This window comes from Lipotes vexillifer, unplaced genomic scaffold, assembly GCF_000442215.2.
Source record: "Lipotes vexillifer unplaced genomic scaffold, Lipotes_vexillifer_v1.1 scaffold971, whole genome shotgun sequence".
Taxonomy (NCBI): Eukaryota; Metazoa; Chordata; class Mammalia; order Artiodactyla; family Lipotidae; genus Lipotes; species Lipotes vexillifer.
In genome coordinates, this window is record NW_006793884.1 from 1,257,712 (window position 1) to 1,264,107 (window position 6,396).

The window sequence follows — 6,396 nt, forward strand, 5'->3', positions numbered from 1 at the left end:
GCTCAAGGCCCAAGGTGATTTTCTCTTTTGTTTAAACTTATTTCCAGAAGATTAGACCAAATGCTTTAAGTCCGAAGAAATGTAAATAATCGGGGGATGATCTGTTTGGAATTATTCATACTGCTTTTCCTACACGTTAGTGTGAACAACTGGGAGTTAATTTTGTTCTTAGCCCTCTTCTGATATAAATCCTTGGCCAAAGCAGGTCACTGGGGTGAGAAGCAAGCAGCCCTTAACTAATCTGAGTGTCAGACTCCATGGAAGAATTTCTATTCCTTCCTCTAAAAGAGGATTGCAAGAATAGCTGATAGTGATAAGTTTAAAGTAGAGTTAAACTTTTGTTCTTAATAAATCTGTTTTGGTTGCAAAAAAAAAAAAAAAAAAAAAAAAAAAGAGTAGCTGGTAGTGTTGGAAATTGAAAACTGGAAATGGCAAAATCCAAAAATTCATCGTCAATCATAATAATAATAGGCAACTTGTTTTGAATTTCTTCTACATGCCAGATGCAGTACTAGGTACTCACATATATCAGCTCATGTAATTTCACCCTTACAACAACCCTGAAAGGTATCTATCATACTTCCCATTTTTCAAATGAATCAACATCAGCTCAGATTGTTGACATAACTTGGACAGCTTTTAAGAGACAGAGCTGGGACTCCAACCCAGATCCGACTTCAGGCCTTAGTTCCCTCCACTCCTCTGTGTGCTGCTTTGCTATTTATTAGCTAGATGAGCCGGATGGATGGATTTACAGAGCTCCAGGCCTCAAGGTCAAATAACCTCTGGCTTCATGTCTCAACTCTGTCACTTATTACTCCAGAGCTCTTAGAAGAGTCTGTTAATCATACTAAGCCTGTTGTTTCATCTGTAAAGTATTGTTAATATTGGGCCTTCAATCCTCATAGGATCGTTGGGGAGACCAAATGACATCATGCATTCTGAGTGCCACACAGGTATCTGGGCTTCTTACGACTCTTGCCTGTTAAGTGCTATCGTTTGCAAGGCTTGTTCTTAAAGATGTGTTTTTGTTGAAGGTTTTATATTATTCGAAGACATGGCCATTTATCAAGTGGTCCAAGCCATGACAGGCAATAAAAGCTTTATTTAATTAGAGCCCAAGTACTTATAAACTCTGTGATCTACATTGCTTTTTACTGTTTTCTTGAACTCCACTTGTGAGAGCAAGACACATCAGTAAGAAAGTAAGTGAATAGCTGGGATTTGCTAAAAATCCAAACAGCTTCTAAGGTATTTCTAGGGTGGCAATCAGAGGCTGTAAGAGCAGGAAGTCTCCCTGGGGACCACAGACGTCAGGTCGCTTCCCCAATGAGAAGCCTTGAACCCAGGTTCCTGGAGCTCAGCCCTTTCTGTCGTGTCCCCCCATGTTTCTGTCTAGACCTCATCATCTCCTTCATGTCATGTTGAGTGCACACTGGCTTTCAGAGTAAGAGCTCTTCACATCTCCATCCACACGGAAAGGCACACTTCTTTGTTCCTCTGGATGGTGTTTACTTACAGTAAATGGATTCAGTTTTAAAAGACTTCCAGCCATTGGACTTCCCTGGTGGCACAGTGGTTGAGAGTCCGCCTGCCAGTGCAGGAGACGTGGGTTAGAGCCCTGGTCTGGGAGGATCCCACGTGCCGCGGAGCCACTAAGCCTGTGCGCCACAACTACTGAGCCTGCACTCTAGAGCCCACAAGCCACAACTACTGAGCCCACGTGCCGCAACTACTGAAGCCCACGCGCCTAGAGCCGGTGTTCCGCAACAAGAGAAGCCGCCGCAATGAGAAGCCCGCACACCGCAACGAAGAGTAGCCCCCGCTCGCTGCACCTGGAGAAAGGCCCATGCAGCAACAGAGACCCAACACAGCCAAAAATCAATCAATTAATTAATTAATTTAAAAAATAAATAAAATAAATAAATAAATAAATAAAAGGCTTCCAGCCACAAAGGCTAGAAATAGAAATTTCAGATTGTTTCAAAATGTTCCCCAAGCAACCTCATTCATGGGGGTTTTTTTTCTTTGTTTTTTTTTTTTTTTTTTACTGTTGTTATTTGCCTTCTCGCGTAACGGCAACATAAGTTCACAGGGAGACCTGAACCACCTAGGATGCATAGTGAACTTGAATTAGCCATTCCCTTGAGCCACCTTCAGGCTCTGCAGATTGCCCCAATTCGCCCGAAAACTGCCAGTCTCTCTGCTAAGTTTTGTCTGGCCGCCAGGGAGGAAGGCATTGTGTAGCAACATGGAAGATTGAAAGCACAGAAAGAGGACTTTTTTGTAGTTACCGTTGAAGGCAAACACAGGAAAATGTTGTGTCTGTGGAGGGTTAGGACTGATCCTAACCTAGTTCCTTACTCTCAGGAGGAGGTAATCGTACTTGGAAGGAGAACAGAGGACATGCCAGGAAGTAAGATGGAGATATCATTTTTCATGGTCTTTCTTTTCTTAGGATTGTTTCCTCTTGATTGTTTCCTTTCTAGCAGTGGCTCCTTTGGGGGCATCGTGGATACACGAGAACAGAACATTCTAAAGTCCTGCTTTGAAGCGAGGATTAGAATGAACTGCCCTTTAAATATAGCAACAAATTAATCCAGCCCAAATCCCAATGAGAGGGGTCAGTCAAATTCTTCCTACTTCCCAGATGTGGGGCATTTCACACAGAGACACAAGAGAGGGTAAATTACTTGATCAAGGCCACACAGCAAGTTACTGAGTGGCTTGGAAGCAATTACACACAGAGAAAAATCTTAATTATTGGAGGCCTAAGATGATAGAAGTGTCATGATATCTGAGGCATCCAGCAGTTCCTCTGCAGTCCAAGTGGTTGCCATATCAACTGCCATGAGGTGGGGAGCAACCAGCTTAAAGCCCGGAGTTAGGCAGGAGCAGAATGTAAGATTTATGAGTGCAGAGCCGCGTCTACCTTCCTGTAAACGGCTGCAGGACCTAAAACGGTGGCCTGGGTCTACTATGCAGGGTTCCCAGAGCAAACCGAGTCTGCGAAGGTAAGCACCAGACGTGCTTTATGATTTCTAGAACCAAAGTTCTTGGGCCAGAATGGCTGTGTTAACTGTTACAGTCATGAATGTGGATCAGAACCTTCAAGATAATTCGAACAAAAAATGTTTTTAACCTGATTCACACAGGGCAGAGAAAGTCCAAGTGATAGATTTTTCTTTTGGGGCCAGGAAGAATTGGAGGTAATCTCAGAAGTATACCTCTTTGGGCCCAGAGGCCAAAACTTGCAGCTCAAAGAAGAGGTATAGTGTGAGCTTTAAAATGGATTATAAAGAGCCAAATAGAATAAAATTGGGGTCTGAGTAGAAGAGTTGATAACATGTTACTGGATTTCCTGAGATGAATCATCTGCCCAGTTCAATAGCACCAACATGATGGTTTTAATGTAACGTCTAAAATTGCTAAGCTTTGATATTGTAAGTAGCCTGACCACATAGTGAGATGCTAAGAGTAACTTGATTTTGCTGCTATTGTTCTAAAGTGGATCCTCTTTATCAAAGTCACAGATACATGGGGCAGTTTCAAAGATAATGTGGAAATTCCTCTTTGCAGTTACTGCTTTACATCATCAACTTTCAATCATTCCAATAGGTCTGGTTATAAGCAGTTGGTTATAAAAGCTTGTCTGAACTTAAGCAACAGATGATTAACTAGAAAGCGTAATCTACTGTGATCACCTACAAAATGCACCTCCTGAAAAAGAAAATCTGTGTTAAAAGCAGGCAGTCTTTCAGGCTTAATGTTTTTAAATGACACTAAGTCAATTCCCAAGCTTACTCTACATGCTACCCTACAGTGAGTCCCCTTATCCTACCATGTGATGAATCCACCCGGAGGATGAATCCACTGGAAATAGACTATGATTTCATACTCTCTCAGGTTAGAAGCTGGAAAATGTCTGTCCATTGAGAAACACAAAGCTCCATTTTTAAAGAAGGTCTCCTACATTGCTCACCCTTATAGTCCCCAGGCAATATCGTGAAATAGAAGTAAAAACACTAGCTAACATTTATTGAGAAATGAATGCTGGTTGCTATGTGCCTGGCACTGTGCTGAATGTACTGACATCTGATACCGAATTGAATCCTCACAAGAGTCCAGGTTTATCTGCATGTTTCAGATGAGGACACTGAGGTGACAGGGTGAGGTAACTTGCCAAGGTCACATGCAGATGGGGACAGAACCAAGATTTGAACCCAGGTGGTCTAACTTTTGACCCACATTCTTTTTTTAAAATTTATTTATTGAAGTATAGTTGATTTACAATGTTGTGTCCATTTATATTGTACAACGAAGTGATTTAGTTATACATATATATACATTCTTTTCATTATTCTTTTCCATTATGGTTTATCACAGGATATTGAATATAGTTCCCTGTGCTATACAGTAGGACCTTGTTGTTTATCCATTTTATATATAATAGGGTTTTTTAGTTAATTATTTTTACTTATGGCTGCGTTGGGTCTTCATTGCTGCACGCGGGCTTTCTCTAGTTGCGGTCAGTGGGGGCTACTCTTCATTGCACTGCTCAGGCTTCTCATTGCGGTGGCTTCTCTTGTTGTGGAGCACGGGCTCTAGGTGCACAGGCTTCAGTAGTTGTGGCTCGCCGGCTCTAGAGCACAGGCTCAGTAGTCGTGGTGCACGGGCTTAGTTGCTCCGTGGCATGTGGGATCCTCCCGAACCAGGGCTCAAACCCGTGTCCCCTGCATTGGCAGGCGGATTCTTAACCACTGCACCACCAGGGAAGTACCTATATGTAATAGTTGGCATCTACTGACCCCAAACTCCCAATCCATTCCTCTGCCACCCCCAACTTTGGCAACTGCCAGTCTGTTCTCTATGTCTGTGAGTCTGTTTCTGGTTTTGTAGATAAGTTCATTTGTGTCATATTTTAGATTCCACATATAAATGATCTCGTATAATATTTGTCTTTCTCTTTCTGACTTACTTCACTTAGTATGATAATCTCTAGGTCCATCCATGTTGCTGCAAATGGCATTATTGCATTCTTTTTCTTTTTTCTTTTTTTTTTTTGCGGTATGCGGGCCTCTCACTGTTGCGGCCTCTCCCGTTCCGGAGCACAGGCTCTGGACGCACAGGCTCAGCGGCCATGGCTCCCGCGCCCAGCCGCTCCACGGCATGTGGGATCTTCCCAGACCGGGGCACGAACCTGTGTCCCCTGCATCGGCAGGCGGACTCTCGACCACTGCGCCACCAGGGAAGCCCTTCATTCTTATTTTATGGCTGAGTAGACTTCCATCGTATATATGAACCATATCTTCTTTATCCATTCATCTGTGGACATTTAGGTTGTTTCCGTGTCTTGAATGTTGTAAATAGTGCTGCAGTGAACATTGGGGTGCATGTATCTTTTCAAATTATAGCTTTGTCTGGATATATTCCCAGGAGAGGGATTGCAGGCAACTCTATTTTTAGATTTTTAAGGAACCTTTCATACTGTTCTCCATAGTGGCTGCACCAATTTACATTCCCACCAACAGTGTAGAGGCTTCCCTTTTCTCCACACCCTCCCCAGCATTTGTTATTTGTAGACCTTTTTTGTTTGTTTGTTTTGGCAGTACGCGGGCCTCTCACTGTTGTGGCCTCTCCCGTGGCGGAGCACAGGCTCCAGACGTGCAGGCTCAGTGGCCATGGCTCACGGGCCCAGCCACTCCGCGGCATGTGGGATCCTCCCAGACCGGGGCACGAACCCGTGTCCTCTGTATCGGCAGGCGGACTCGCAACCACTGAGCCACCAGGGAAGCCCTGTAGACTTTTTAATGATGGCCATTCTGACTGGTGTGAGGTGATACCTCATTGTAGTTTTGATTTGCATTTCTCTAATAATCGGTGACATTGAGCATTTTTTACATGTGCCTGTTGGCCATCTGTATACCTTTGGAGAAATGTCTACTTACGTCTTCTGCCCATTTTTTGATTGGGTTGTTTTTTTTGTTGTTATTGAGTTATGTGTTGACCCACATTCTTGTGCTGCCTCCTAACATCTTTCATAGACTTCCTCTGTAAAGCTCTTTTCTTAAGAAAGAGATACTAGTCATTTCGCTGTGAATTTGACAATATTACCCACCCTACAGATTTTAATCTTAACTGTAACTGAGAAATTGAAAGTTTATTTTCCAATTCAAGGAAAGTCAGCTGGAGGATTTCAGCTTCTGACTAAGATGGAGTAATAGGGTGGGTTTACTTTCCTCTCTGATGAAACTATTTTTTAAAAGGCAAAACATTTTTATAAATAGAGTAAAAAATTAAATGTATTTGGGGGGAAAAAATCTGTCTGCAAAGCACTGGACACCAGACAGTGAAAGACAGTGATCCTTAAGAAGTGGGAAGCAAATAAGGTAAACT